A 16,194-nucleotide genomic window follows, 5' to 3' on the forward strand; every position below is an offset into this window, starting at 1 on the left:
TTTGTGTTTTGCAGTTGTAGAAGAAGGGACAGTTCCACCTTGAAGAAGCACATAGACTGCTAGGTGAAGCAGGAAAAAGGAGCAAACAGATATTTTTTCCTATCTAAATCAACAAAATTCATAAAGATTATCTGAACAAGAGGGGTTTTTTTAACCATGCTTCAGCATGGAATAGGTGCAGGCTCACAGCTGGGGTCACACGAGGAGGATGGGATGAATTAAAAAGGTTGTAATGTCTTCTCAATGGGTTTGTTTGCAGCAGCCTCTCTCCAGTCACCTATCCTATCCAGGGCACTCATTCAATACTTTGCTTTGTAACTTGAGAGACCATGAAGAGGGAGAAGATGAATGCTTGCAAGGAGGTGGTGATTGATGCAGGTGTGTGGCTGGACTTGCATGAGTCATGTGAAGCTCTTGGAGTGTTTCTGCCTTTGAAACCTTGCTCCTGCAATGACAGTGTGAAAAATGAAAATTTCCCTGGTACCTGTGCCTTTCAGTGCTCACAAATGCTATTCACAAGCCTGAGAGTAGTAAGGTAATAGGTCTGATTTCAAAGAGATGGACAACTTAATTGGTATATAAATTTAGAGCTAATAATGCATATTTTTTTCGTAATATATTCTGTATACTTTGTGTGCTAGCTGGGTAATTTGTTTCTGCCTTCTACCTAAAGAAGCAGTGGGATGGTGCTATTTGTCTTATTTCTGGTGGGAGACTTTTGTAAAACGTTTGCTGGGCTGCTGACTGAGTGCACAACAAAACACTCATTGCAATTTTTACTAATCTGAAGCCATTTTCTTTAAGAAGCACAGAATGCAGAACGTTGCTTGAACAGACAAAGTACATTTAGTTTGGGACTGATGTATGAATTTTCCAGAGAGAAGAGCTAATCAAAGAGTGATGTTTATGGAATAATAATGTGATTGGAACTGTCTGATTTATTTACTGATATAAGTAATGTTGAAAATGGGATTTTGAGAAGCAAATTGTCTTGTGAGTGAAATTCTCCTTCCACACTGCTGAAGTACAACCTGTATACCAGGTATTTTAACATAACATTTTATCTGAAGGGGCTTAACAGGTGAAAAACAACTATGGTCCATTAGATGGAGAAAATTGTGATCCCACCAGGAGGGAACAGAGATAATGTGGGGGTTGCTATGAAGTTGTGGTTTGAATCCCTTTTCTTCCTTCCAAAACAAAGGGACCACTATGAAACTCATCTTTCCCTCCCCAAGTGTCAAACATGTTTCTTTGGTTTTGCCTCCTCATGCATGCACATGTACTTGCATATGTTTATATGTAAATAAAACCAAATTGTTTATCACTGGGAGACTCTGCTGTGCCTGCTGAGAGAACAGTTTTTCTGCGTGACAAGTACAAGTCATGTCATTTGAAGTGCTTGTTGGAACATGATCTTTTTCCTTCAACAAGGAACAAGGTGCAAAAGATGTAAAAATTAGAATGAAATGTCAACTTCATGCTTTGCCACAGTGATGACTTAATTTTTTTTTTCAAGTTAGGAAGTAATCAAACCTTGCCTTCCCAGAACCCCTTGTTCAGCACACAACCTGAACTTCTGATGGAGGACAGGTTTGTGTCTGACACAGCTCTGCTTTCCTGCAGTGTGTTTTCTAACCTGCTGAACAAACAAAAAGTTGTGGTATATTACTATTATTATTACCATTTCTTTCTACTTCATTTAATGGATTCCCAGTGCCCTCCTCTCTGCAACACAGCCTGTCTGTGTCAGCACTGTTAACTATTAAGTTGTTTATTATTTATTGTGTGTTAAATGCTGACAATGTGACGTGCAAAGGATGTAGGCTGAAAGAGAAGCATTTATGCAGATGTGATTTATGCTTTCTGCAAGCTGTCTTTGTAAGAATTCTGAGCTTTCATATTTGCACATCTCAGGTTGGTGGGTTTTACAGGCTATTCAGCTAATTCAGTCCCATCTTTCAAACATCTGTCGCCGCTGAAAAGTTCTCTGTGTAAAGAGGAAACTGTTATTTATAAGAAGAAGCTGTCAAAGATCAGCTATGTTCAACAATCTAAAGCATCGCTTACGTACATCAGCACTAAACTATGCTCATTTGGATAGCATGAATGACTAATTTTAGCTTAAAATTGGAAGCAATTACGGGTTCAGGAAGAAAAGTAGGGCTGTATGTCATTAGTAATTGATTTCTTTTGTGGAAGAGCTTGAAACGAACATTTAAAAAGAAAAAACATTGTTAAGTGATGTAACCTGTGGCATGCAACACACAGATGTTTCACAGATCCGTGTGTATGTGTTTCAGGTGGATGGATATTTCTGTTGTCATTCCCCCTCCTCCCCATAGCTCTCTAAAAAATTCTGTTTTCCCACCCTTTCAGCTTCTGTGAAACTCTCAGGCTGATGATAGCTCACACTGGGAATGTTGTGCAACTGGTGAGCAAAGTGGAGAGTGGTGCAGGAAGCTGTGAGTTGCTTGGTAAGATGTGGTGGGCAGTTTTCAATATCTCAAGGTCTTATAAATAAATAACTGCCCCACGTGTGCATCTTACAGTGAACCACAGCAGGAGAGTCCAACAGAACAATGGTCTGAACATTGATGAGGGAAACTGAGAAGCTCTGTAGGGCAAAAACTGACTGAGGTAACACACTCCTTCTACTTCTCCCCTTCCCTGCTTCTCAGAACAGCATGTGGTCTTTCGAGAGAGTGGTCCTTGGCAATGCAGGGAACAGCTACTGGGTCAGAATTCCTGACCTCTCTCAAGTGAGTCAGGTCGAAGAAATTGCCCTGCACTTATTTTCCACTGGAGCTTGCCTTCTGGATAGTCACCAGAATAATCAGAGCAGCTGCTGGGACTGAGCTGTCATTCTTTCTGCTCCCAGTGCTTCTTAGAGAATTTAAGGGCTAGGAAAGGAAGTAAGAGCATTGCCCACGGGACTGATGTTATGAAGGATCCTTCATTGGTGACCAGCTCTAGGAATGCTTTGGGCTAGTAACATAAAGCATATTTGCCTGAGTGGAGCAAGCGGGGAGAGGAATGATGAGGTGATTATTGTGTCTGGAAACTAGAATTTCAAGGACTCTGTTGGATCTCTTCTCTGTGAGGAGTTACATTTACATGGTCTTTTGCAAACAGATGTGATCTGTGAGTCTGGGTTGATGAGTTTAAACTCTGTAGTGCTAATATGATGATGTGGCTTTTGGATTAGTCTAGATCATGTCCAGTTATTTTGGTGTGTGGATGAGGTGAGTGAGTATCTGTCTGCACAAAATCACATCAGGCTGCTGGGTGGGATCCAGCTCCTCGAGCATGATACAATTTGAGGCCATTTGAGATGTGTGAGGGTATCCAAGACAGCCAGTGAGGGTCTGGCAGGGACAACACAGGACCTACATCTGACCCAGGACCCAAACAGGATTCCTGGGGGCATCTCAGAAGGCTGAACACCCATGTGAGCCACATGCCTGCCTGGCTGTCCAGAGGATTGAGGAGCAGACAAGTAACAAATGCCCAACTTTTCATATGTCTGCCTGAGAGAGATGGCCTGCCCTCCAAGGGGTCAGGCTGAAATAGGATTTGCTGTCCCTCTCTCTAAAAGAAGTCCATCTAGAAAATGACAGGTCTGCATGTGGCCAGGAAACTTAAAGTCAGAGGTGTTCTGCGGAGTTCTAGTTCAAAAGACAAATACATGCAGGGAAGCTGGCTAAAAAAAGCAGGGTTTCTAGTTTTCTGAATACTTTTTTTATTTGATTTGGCTTCAAAGCTGGCAGGATTGCTAATTTCATGAGCAGCTGAGGGATGAAAAGACCCTTACTTCAAATCTTGGAGGATATCTGCCAAGTACATCTGCCTTGGGACTAGCACACCTTGCTAGCCAAGACAGCAGAACTGTGAGGAGTCCTGGGTTCACTCAAGAGTCTTTTGTGGATTAGATCAACATTTGTCAAGGCATTTTTTTAACTAAATTTTTTTTACTCGGCAAGTAATTTTTGTGACCTTGTTTCAGCCAAAAATTTCCAAGAAGCTCTGCTTGCAGAGTCTGAACCATACAGGAGACATTTGCCACGACTGTTTCTTTCCTTAGGACTCTTTATGGCAAGAAAAGTTACACAAAGATTCCATTTATCTCATTTTTGTAATTCATAGGTAAGATTTATTAATGCCTCTGGCAGATTGTAGGCTGGTGTCCAATCACTATACCTCACTTTTCTAAAGACAGAAGAGATCTGTGCAAAATTCTTATGGAAGAACAAAATACACGTTTGTATTCAGGCACTCAATAACTTTTTTGACTACTTTAAAACTTAGGCTAAAGACTCAGTTATATCAAACTTAGCTAGTTTGGTGTCAGTCTCTGATGACTTTCTGGCTACCTCATGGTGTTTGGTGTATTTTTGTAGTGTACAGCTTCTGACCATACCTAATCAGGCCAAATTTAGATCTACTTAAAAGAATATTATCTTTATATATTAAAAAATAATGCAAAATATTTAAAGTTAAAAAATCTAAAAGATAACCTCACTTATTACTGCTTCCCCCGCTCAGGACCCCACACTGGAATTGTAGACAATTTTTGTTTTCAACATTGCTGGATTAAAGAAAAAAACCTCCAATCATTTCTATTTTGGTTTCCTAAGGGAATAAGACTTCTGATCTTATTCTGCCTGCCTGTCAGTCATTCCCTTAATAACTTTTGAGTCCACTGGCTGGTCTCAGCCACCTTTGACACAGGGTAGCCACCTCTCAGATATTACATTCCTACACACTTTGTGCAAATCAAGACCTGTGTCAAGGAGAAGGACTTTATTAGAAGTTTATCCCTCCCCAGGCTGGCAGCCACCAAGCCAGTCAGCAAGATGGTGTGGGTCTTTTTCCAGGCTGGCTGTCACACCTGGCTGTGACACTGGGGGACCTGGGAATGTGAATCCAGGGGGATGTGGCAATGTCTGGAGCTGTGGGAAGGGGAGAGGGGTAGAATCATGTGGGTTAGGAAATAAACAACAATAGAATAGTTTGTGTTGGGGTTACCTAAAAGCTCATCTTGTTCCTCCCCCTGCCATGAGCAGGGATTTCTCCCACTAGTCCAGGTTGGTCAACATCCCAGGGGACCCTGAGATGAAGGCACACCAAGGAAGGTGACTTTATTACAGGAGGGTGCCTGAAATGGAGATGTTAAAACCAAATCAGTAAGGATATATTGCTCAATATTAATAAGGAACCAGGCTTAGACCAGTGCACAGAGGGGAAGGCGAGATGCATTTACAATTCTATTTGTGTGTTTTGTATCCCAGGTAACTTGGTGGGTGACAATGAATAGTCAGACAACTGATTATTGAGTGTTTGATGATGATCTGTTTAATCTTAGTCCAGAGTGAATATATTTAACGTCTTGATTTTTCTATTGAGTATGTTGTGGCATTGGTTGCATACAGTGCTTTCTAACATCTTATTAACTAAACAAAATCACAGAGCACTTTTAACAATGAGTGGTTTGTTTGGCTGCATTAATATAAATTCAAATTCTTTTTACTGTCACTGCATACATATGAACCATCTCTTTCAGAAAAAGAGATTGATTCTCTCAGTGAAAAAAATCTAAGCAGAAACACCCATTACCCAAAATTTTCTTCTACCTGAGAAAATGTCTAAATTTCAGCAGCTTTTGCAGTAAATAAATGCAGCTCTTGGAGTATTTCATATGTGTTATGGACCTGACTTGCCAGGTTTTCAAACCCTCTGCAGCAATTCCAAGAAATGATTCAATATTTTGCTTCTCTTCTCAGTGCTTTGGGAAAGGAATATTTGCAAGGATTCACTGAAAGAGACTACCAAGCTGGGTGTCATTTTGGTTTGGAAAATGCTATCATTATGCTCTGTTCATTTGTCTGTTTTGTGGTGTGGTGTGTTTTCATCAGGAGGACTCTGTGGATAGAATAAAATTGAGAGTATGAGGCAGATCAACCAGCAACTGCTATTTGACACGCTCTGTCCACTGGCCTGGTTTATTAAACCTGGAGTGAAACAACTAAAGCACTAGGGATGAATATGTCTCAGTTTTCCACAAAATGAACTCCTGGGTTTTGCTGGTAGTGGCTGTTGGTTTTCATATGAAATTAGTAGTGTCTCATTAAATGAAAGGCAATTATATGTATTAGCAATAATGATAGAATCATGCAAAAAAAAAAAAAAGTCAACCAAAAAAATATCCCCTATGGATGTAATTTTAGAAATGCATTATGCAAGGGTTAATTTGTGAGCTGGGCTTTTTTTTTTCCCCCCCACGTTTTGAAAGCTTTGCTGTAATTTTGTATGAAATTTGAGATCAGTGAGTCTATAATATCTAATGAATAATTTACTACGCCAACAGTCTTTCTGTGGAAGAATACTAAATTAATTAAGGCCTGGAGGAATTTCCATGTGTTTAAGCCACATTATATCTTCAAGGTTTTACTGCTTCAAAGTCACTGAGATGAACTCCTGGCTTTTCAGGTGTTAACAGTCCCAGGAAAACAAGATTGATGCCCTTGCTTTAGCCTAGAAAAACTAAAGGGCTTGAGAGTGTGTTTTGTGTGAATCTATTAAAAGGATAGTTCCTTGCACTCACTTTGTTCCCTTTTTTTAATTTTATTTTTGGATGCTGTATTGATAGGAACTGCCCTACCATCTCCCACAGCCAGAGGTATTTTTCTGGGGTGGATGGTACACTCTGAGCCAGTCATTAGGTTGGCTCATTTCTCTGGGTTAAAGGAAGTGGGAACCACCTCCCAACAAGACAAATAAGCTGCAGCTGAGCTCTCCCCTGCTCTGAAGAGTACAAAGATTGTCCTAACTGCACCAACCTGTGCAGAAAGGGATTTTTTTTTTTACCTGTTTGTCAGCCTTGAGAGAATCAGTCAGAAACTTTATATTTTTTCAAGTCTCAAGCCACAAGCATCTCTCTCAGCTGATGGTACAGCGAAGGCTGGATATGGTGAGAATGCCAACCCACCACACACACATTGTTTATTTAAACAGGACAAAATAGCTGCTTTCCAGCTGCTCTCGATGCCCTTGAGTTGAAATGCAAATACAGAAAAAACATGTGCCACTATAACCAGATGACAGCCGTTCCCCTTCCCTGGAAACCAGTCAAGCACAGAAAAGAGGAAATCAGTTCCTCTCTCCCATGGCTCACCAGCATCCTCTCCTTGCTTCCAGCTGCTGACCAACTACCCCAGGCAGGATAATTTGACTCTCTGTGAGAAACTCTTCAGAGGTCCCTCATTTAGGCTTTCATTTGGTACACAATTTATTGAATCAGTCTAGTACTTACACATGTCCTGATCTGGGCTCACAGGCACTATGTTCTTCTTACACCACTTCTGTGCTATCCCCACTTCAAGGTTAATGAACTGGAGTGAGGAGGGTACTTTGACAAAGTTCAGTAGGACATCTGTGACACATTGTGGCACAGAATTTTTATAATTATATCAATGTGTTCCCCATTACACACCCAAGCCCTACCCCTCCTGTTATTCAAACCATGTGTACATCACTTTGTGCCTATCCTGGGGCAAACTAAACAGTTTTCTGGCTGGGAAAACCTTGGTGTTGAGTCCTGGGCTCCTCCACCTATATATGGTATGGAATAATCCACATGAAAACTGCTGCCATGACCAGTTTCTCTGCACTCCTAGCTTAGCTGGGAAGGGAGGTGAGCACTGAGCTCACCTTGTCTGTTTTCCAGACACTTATTCAGGTGCAGCTCTCTGTGGTTTCTTCCTAAAGTTTCAGGTGGAGCAGAGCCACAGAGAGGCAGTGAGTGGAAAGGGGGTGCTGTGAGGTGCTGTGCTGGGCCACCACAGAGATCCAGCTCTGTAGCTGTATGGTGTGTGTGGGATGAAGGGTTGGTATGGCAGTGCTGACAGGACCTGTGCGGTCAGAGACCTTGCACAGAGGTGTCATGTCCTGGGTTATTCTTGCTGAGGTGCTGTGACACTTGAAGTGTCTGACCCAGGAGTTGGAGTGTGATGACACTTGGAAGTGGGAAACAAGCTTAGCAAGGACAGCAGACGCTCAGCTGCATTCTCTCAGGTAAGGTTAGATCTGAGCTGCCTTCAAGACCAGGTGTGTCTATTATCCTTCTGGCAAACACATTTTCCTGTAGGATTAGTATCTCCAAGTGGGCTCAGGTCCTGCTCAAGAGGTTTGGCTGAATTAGGCACCATCCATGTGAGTGGACTGTGGACTCAGCCATACCTTAAACTTGGCTCCTTCCAAACCCTGGACAGACTGTTTGAACCTGGAGTGCTGCTGCTGCTGAAGAGCCATGAAGAGTGTAGGGACTAAACCCTCTCCTAGCTTTGCACTGGAGTTTGGGGAGTCTGGTCCCTCCTCAGCACAGAGCTCTGTCCCTCTCTTAAAGGCACGTGCTAAAACACTTTGCTGAAGCAGGACCTCTGGCACCATGACCAGTTTGTACACACAGTAAATCAGAAAGGAACCAGGATGCAGAAAGACTCGGGATGCAGAAAGCTGCAGTGACCGATTAAACGTGGTCAAATTACTGACTGTGTATGTTCAGGCTACTTGAACAAATTAAAAGTGGGGGCTGGAGGAATGATAGTCAATGAGGCCTGTATGATTGTAGAAGGTGGGGGGAAGTCAGGCTAGGGGTGCTCAGCAATACCCAAATTGTCCTGTTTGCCAATATCCAGGGATAATTTACACATCAAAAGGAGAGGGCGGAAATGGACATGAAAAGTGACAGCGATTGCCAAGTTAAATAAAAGCCCCTCAGTGAACATGAAGAGCAATAAGAGCCATTTGGAAAGTTGGCTGGAGAAGAAGAGGTTATGTGAGAGCTTATACCCAACCGCCTTCTTGGCCCCTTGGGAACCAGTACAGACATGGAATTCACTTGACCTGCAGGGCTGAGCAAAATATGGCCACACATCAGTAGAGCCTGATGCTTAAGTCATAGGAAACAAAAGCAGGACTGTGCCAGATGCCAGACGAGTGGGATCAGGTAGCAGGAACCACAGCCTGACTTCAAAACGCCTGAGTAAATCTGGGCTGCTAAATTTCCACTGGACTGAATCTGAAGAAAATACAGGAGAAGAAGAATGCTGTTTTTTTCTTCTCTAGCCGGATACTAGCTGAAGAATACAGGTTGAATTTGAATAAGCAAGAAGCAATATTTCTAAGACAGGGTGTTTTTTGAAATATGAGGCTATGCAGGTTTAGCATTAAAGCAATTTCTCTTCTTGTCATGAATCACCGAAGGACAGACACTGTGTTTAGGTGGGATATGAACACCCAAATGTTTCCTTGCCTCTCTGCCCTTGATTATATTTTTTTAATCTCCTTTACTTTAAGCAAATTCAGAAATAGTGTTCATTTTTGCCATCACATCCCAGTCTCACTTTCTACTGCTGAATATCTGCAGAAGATACCTTGTCAAACAGTGTCATCCTGGCTCGACTTTGCTAGGAGACAGTGCGAATGATCCAAGGTTTCCAGAGCAAGCACAAGGAGAGCAGAACTAATTGCTGCCCCAAGCAAGAATCTTCCGATGAAAAGCTGATCTATTTTACACAAGTCCAAACCTGAAAAAACTCCACAGACGTCAGTGCAATCACTCTAGATGTGCGAGAGAGGCGAATCTGCCCTCAAGCCTTCTTTCCTGGGGGAGAGCAGCCTGGCTCAGGAGTCAGGGACGGGGGGAGAGTGTGTGCAAGGATTGCTGCCTTTTTATACAATCTGCATCAGTTTTGTGATCAAAGGCTAGCAGTGACCAGAATGGGCAGAGTCCTGGGCTTTCCCATTCACGTGGTTCAGGCAGGCTTAACCCTGCCCGCTTAACACCAAGCTTTGATGAGAGGAGTCATGTGCAGCTCCACCGCTGTGACTCTTTGTTCCAGGCAGTGCTGTGCCTTTGGGGAGAAGCAGAGTGGGTTTAAACCTTGGCTGTTTTTGGTACATTCAGGCTCGAGTCAGTCCAGAGAGCAGGGGTTTGTGCCCATGCACCCCAGAGCTGTGGCAGGATGAAGCCTGCAGCTGCTGAGGCTCTCTGCTCCCTAGAGGGAGTGAAATACCTCTCAGGGTGGCTCTATCTTTGGCTGCCGTACGGCGGGGATTGGATTACAAGCAGCTTCATGCTGACAAGGCTTTGGAGGAATAATAATATCTTGAATATTATGGAATTTGAGGAATAATAATATTGGGGGGATAATAACATCCTCGAGGGAATGAGGTTGTCTTTCTCTCTTACAGCCTTGGCACAGAGAGGCTATAGATTCTTACATGTAGTGGGAATTAGCCATTTCTTCAAGACATATGTGCCAGTTCCAGTTAAAACGTTCCCAGCATGTGTTCTGGCACTGCAGATGGGATGGGAATCTCCCTGCAAAATAAAACAACTGGGGCTTCCAGAGCTGCTTGAAATCACTCTGCTTCCTCTGCCTGCAAGGCAATAGCAGTTCCCTTGGCACCTGCTCTTCCTTTTTTCTTCCAGTGACTTAAGGGCCAGGTAGGGTTTTGCTCTATTGTATTATCTTTAAAACCCAGAGTCCCAGTTGCTCGTGCAGAGCTCCATCAGTTCAAAGGGGCTACAGCAAGGTAATCCAGCTGAGCAAGCAATACACCAAATAGATGGTTTGGGATACTGAACTCTGAATTCAGGACAATGATGCTGAAAATAAATAACCTGTTTCTTTTCTTGCTAGAATATAGTGCATTTCTGATGTAACTGATTTGCATTGTCTTCACCAACGCTCTTTACTAGCACCAGATTTAACACCTGAGGCAAAAGGAGAAAGGTTATTTTTAACAGTGAAAGGACATTGCAGCAGCACGTCTGGACGATGCAGGGTTCTAAAGCTTTCTCACAAGGCAAGGAAAGTCCCCTGGATGAAAACTCCTCTGTGTACCAGAGAGGTGAGTGTGTGTTTCAGCAATTGTCCTGGCTGGGGAGCCCTCCTTGCCTGGGAGAGGTGCCCAGGCTGCCAAGCCCTTGGGCAGGATGAGAGCAGCAGTTTCATGTGCCCCGTGAAGCCAAAGATCTGGAATCCCCGGGCTGGCGTGGCTGCTGTCACACGCTGTCACTGCCCTGCTGCTCACCTCCCTGCCAGCTCCGGACGAGATGCCACCGATCCGAGAGGGAACAAAACCCAGAGAAGCACAATAGAGCTCTTTCCTGGCTGTCCCTGCAGAACACCAGGGGGATTTGCTGCATAATCCAGAGGGATCAGCGGGCTCAGAGCTCTCCTGAGCCTAGGACTAGCTCAGGGAAGCGCAGGACAGGCTGGCAGAGGCACATCGGAGCTCTCAGCCGCAGCACACAGCGCGCATTGTCGCTGCCTGCTGGCATCTCCTCCGAACCAGCTGCTCGCCAGGCTGCCCTGACACCCAGCAAGGTGCAGGCAGCCCCGGCAGCTGCTCCTCACGGGAGATGGCGAGCCAGGACAGAGCATCCCCAGGGAATCGCTCCGGGAAGGGCAGGCTCCGGGCTGCGCACACCGATCCGCACGGGCAAGGCACCACCTGCTGAAATTGGTGCAGGGGGAAGCAAGGACGAGGATGGCTTCTCAGAGATGCAGGCAGACTGGCAATTATTAATTTTTCGTAATTAGGCTGGATTGTTAGGGAAAAGAAATAGGCTGTATCACAAAATAGCATCTCAGTCAGCTACAGAGGTGCATTTCTAATGTATAAAGCAAATCGGGAATGGAGACCAAACTAATTCGAAAATCTTCTGAGCTGCAGAAAAAGAAACAACCCCAAAAGAGAGAAACCAAGCCATGCTGCCCAGATCTCTTTGTCACTTGTCTCAGGAGAGGGTAGAGAAATCAAATCAAGCTCAGTGGGCTTTTAGCTGCCTTTGGAAGAAGTTTCTGTCTGGCATGAAAGCCACAGCCATGGCAGGAGCTCAGAGGTGCCTTTCAGATGATTGCATTAGCTGTGGCTCCAGGTGTCCAAGGCAGACAGCTGACAATTACACCTTTTGTTTGCTTTTTCATGTTTGACAGCCAGATGCCTTTTTGATCTGCAGTGTGCATGTGTGTGTACGTGTATATTTATATTTAACCTCGAATCTATCACTCTGACAGAGTCACAAATGACTTATCTGGGCATTTTAACAAATAGAGGGCTGATTTACACACTAGACCATCAAATGGAAAGGTTCCCTTTTGGCACTCATCATCCCCTGCAGTTTTACATAACATGTTCTTTCCTGTGACACTAAAATTATAAGACTGCTGTGTGGATTTTACTGAATAAAATCTGATCCTGTAGCTAGTTTCCCAAATAATTGAAGAGATATATGACAGAATTTTATAGCTGGACTCTGGGATTTAGAATCTCACAACAAGGCCTGCAGTGACTGCATGCATGTTATGCAGGATGCCTATCTGGAAAGCAGAGATGGCCCAGGAACTGAGGGATCTCAGTGATGGAAAAGCAAAAGGCTAAGCAAAGTCATAGAGCAGGAGCTCTTTCTGCAGCTCTGGAAGTCAGACAAACCAAGTAGTTCCTACTGACTGAATGCTGTACAGCCCTTGCCAGAAATATGCAGAAAACATTTGTATTAGTCCAGGTATTGTGAATTACTTTTCCTGCCAAATAAGAGTTAAAAATCAAAGCTCCCAAGCCCCTCTCTTCCCTGTGTGTTTACTACTGGCCACTGCGGGAGACAGAGTATTGGCTTGGAAGGGCTCTTATTGACCTTATTACATTCTGATAAAAAGCAAGTTGTTTTCTGGTTTAGAGCAGAGATTTTCTGCTCAGAGAAAAACATCTTTGCTGGTTATTTCTGGCTCTGGAGCCAAGGCCACTGCAGGAGCTCTGTCCTCACAGGTAATGCTGCAGTCTGCGGGAGACCATTAAGTGGTGCTCTGAGAGGCAAAGAGGGCACTTCCAGCCTTGAGTTCCTACAGAATAGTTTAAAACCATGGTGCTCACCACAGCATTCACAGCCTGCCATCAGAATTGCTTCAGAATAAGGCAGCAAAAACATTTGAGCAAACAGTTGTTGCGAACAAGAAAAAGTCTGACTGAAGAAGGGGATTGGGCTAATTAATGTGTGACCTTATGGCTCAAGCCAAGACCAAGACTTGCTCAGACTGCAAAATTGTGGACTGTCATTATGTAAAGGAAGACTTGTTCCAGCAATTCCTTCTCTTTCCAGGGACTATTGGCTGGGGAATGAGAAACCTGGGGTGAAAATTTTATTTGCCTCTTGGGGTGATACGGGCAGTGAGGGAAGGTGTTGCAAAAAATAATTTTTCAATTTTTTTTTTTTTTTGCTACTGGAGTAATGATTAATTGGAGGGGGAAAAAAAAGAGTACAATTAATGATAAAATGCTGTCCCTGACAATGCAGGGTACATCCTAGATGCCTTAGACATAACAGGTAGTACAGAGCTCTTGTAGCAACAAAACCTCTGAGGATATGTGGTCCTACAGAAGAGCCAAAGAGAAAGCCAGGGGCTTGTATTTCATAATGCTCTGAGAGCTGAGCTAGCCTCGGAGAGAAGCAAGGGTGGCAGTGTTCAGGGTGCCATAAATCCCTTCTCACCTTCCAGAGTTTGCCTCTGAAGTCTCTGCCTGTGCAGGATGTGAGCAGAGTGATGTGGGAGAGCATTATCTCTAGGGCATATGAAGTCACTGACAAAGAGCTAAGTAATTCTCCTGCCTAACTCTATTGTGATTGCAGTAAGTTCTTAATTTAATATTTGTCACATTCAGAATTCACAGGAAATCACTGTAGGTTGTAGTTTTAATGGAAGTTGACCCTGTAAACCAGTTGATCAAATCTTGGGTCAAGATGACATGACATATGCAAATCATATGCAAAACTCATGTACAGCTGCATGTACAAAGATCACACTCCACCACGAGCAAACCTCCACTGACTTCAATTAAAGTTTTGCCCAAGTCAGCTTGAGCTTTGTACATGGAGCTGTATGTGGGCTTTGCATATGATTTGCATATGTCATGTAATGTACAATGTGGCATTGTGTACTGGCTGTCTCCCCCTAATTAATACATGATAGAAAAACTCCTAGAGAATAATGATTAAGAAAAAAATTGTGCATAAGGAAATTGCTTGCAAATGACCACACTGGTGAAATTATAACCCAGTAATATTGCAGTCCCATTTATTTTCTGTTAGGTTTAATCACCACTAATAATTCAGTCGAGGGTAATTAATCTTTGCTGATCAAAGTACAGGAAAGGGCTGAAGTACTGTAGCTGCATCATAATGACATGTAATGCTGATGGCACACAATTGCCTGTTTGCAGAGAGATGTGAAGATGTCCTCATCGGCACACAGTCAATGAATGGGAGTTCATTATCACTCAGTACAGGAGAGAAGCTCAAATAATAAGGGAAAAAGCCCAAAAGTATACACAGGCAGATGCTTGCAGCAAGAGCTCAGCTCCTGCCCTGAGTTCGAGTGTGTGCAGGGAAGCTGTGGTAGAGACCACGGAGAGAAAGGATATTCAGTATTATTTTTTTTAATCACTGTATTGTTTTTTTTAATCACTTTATCAGGATAAAGCCCAGCTTATGCTGCACTGAAGAAAAAAGGAAGTTTCAGCTCCCTAACCCTCATTTCTCCAGCAGAGAGTGATTTTCTCAAGTTCTCTGTATCAGTCATTATCAATATGGAAACTTGTTGCTTTCATGGCACCAGCTGGTGCTTTGTTGTAAAGGACACTTTTTCTAGGTGGCTTGATGGGGCCTAAATGACTTGTGCTTTTTTGCTTGAGGGAGGTGGTTGATGAACAGAGGGAGATGGACTGTGGGCAAAAGATCCTGCAATGGAAACAGCACCTAGCTGAGGGCTCAAGAGAGTGGACAGCTAAGGTTAATCTTTGTTCTTCCTCTACCAGTTTTTGAAGAACTGCTTCAGATCATGATTATGCTGCTGTCCTGGACTAAGCAAAAATCCAGCAAGACAATTTCCACCTGTATGGCCAGAGAAAAGGGACAGGGGCATGTTTTCTCCTGAATCACTTCATGAATATATAACATGCTTGAACTTAGAAGGCTTGAAGTCAATGCTGTGCTGTATTGAGTTTTGCAGATGACATTTAAAAATCCCAACACCTAATTTATTTAGTCAGGGTTCATTTATTTTAATCTTCCAGCCAAACCCTTGTTTGGGAACTTTGATCTGAAAGTGGTGTTTATTTTCAAAGTCACAAAAAAACCCCCTTCCATGCTTGAATATTCTATTTAAAATTCTTTTGATATTCCCTTCTATTGAAACTGCCACCAAACATCAGTGGCGTTAAAAAAAGCAACACCTATTACTAAAAAGACAGACAGGATTTAAAGCTGCAATGGTCCTGAAGTACAGTGAATCAAAACTGGAAATCCATCAGTTCCTTGGCTGCTAAATGATTTCCATGCTGGGCTGGCATTAATCTTCTAGAATAGAGAAGCCTTTCAGAGAACAGCAAATATCTGGCAGGGGTCCAGAGGCCTTGGATATAAGACAATTAGCACAACAGGGGAAAAGAAGGGCTTCCGGAATGAGAGATGAATAAGAAATATTTGTAAAGTGCACTTTAAGTTATTGGTTGGATCACAGCAAATATTTGTCACTTATTTCTCATGGTTGCAAATGTGCTGTATTACTTGTCTGGTTCTGCTTTCTTCTGTAATTAGTTTCACCCCTGAGTGGTAGGACTGGTACATACCACACTTGTTTTCCCCTACTTCATCTTTAAAAGACCACTTTGTTTGTTTCAAAAACAGGGGAAACAGCAACTTGTTAGTTGTTGCAAAGATAGACTGCGCCCTCCTAGTCCGCTGGCTTTCTCTCCATGCACAGCTTTAATTAGATGTGGGGATTTAAGCCTTTACATTCTGAGGCATGAAACAGTCAGACTAATAATTAAGAGGATATATTTAGATGGTTTAAAAAACCCACTCTACTTCTAAGAGTAAATCTCGAAGATTAAAAGTGCCGAAGGGTTTCCAGGCTCCTCACAGTATCAAGAGCTGTAAATTTGCTCATCTTATTGACAAAGAAAAATATCCCAATCACAGAACATAAACAGACTGTCAAGTCTTGAATATTAAGAGCTTTTAACCATCTTGTGCTTCTCTGTTAGAAAGACAAGGTACGTTTTCATTGATTAAGGTCACACCATGTGAGCTTCTGGAATGTCTTTAGGATTTGTCTTATAAAGATGAAG

At 43.1% G+C, this 16,194-nt stretch overlaps 1 long non-coding RNA gene across 1 annotated transcript; it reads left to right on the forward strand.

Moving 5' to 3' along the window:
* Positions 1-1,330: 1,330 nt before the first annotated feature.
* On the forward strand, positions 1,331-6,599 carry LOC146435876 (uncharacterized). Its single transcript, XR_014852413.1, has 3 exons — positions 1,331-1,441; positions 2,380-2,434; positions 2,553-6,599. It is a non-coding gene; the product is annotated as an uncharacterized LOC146435876 (long non-coding RNA).
* The last annotated feature ends 9,595 nt before the right edge of the window (positions 6,600-16,194 follow it).

The sequence above is a fragment of the Lichenostomus cassidix genome, chromosome 5 (assembly GCF_008360975.1).
Source record: "Lichenostomus cassidix isolate B80296 chromosome 5, HeHo_3.0, whole genome shotgun sequence".
NCBI classification, from domain to species: Eukaryota; Metazoa; Chordata; class Aves; order Passeriformes; family Meliphagidae; genus Lichenostomus; species Lichenostomus cassidix.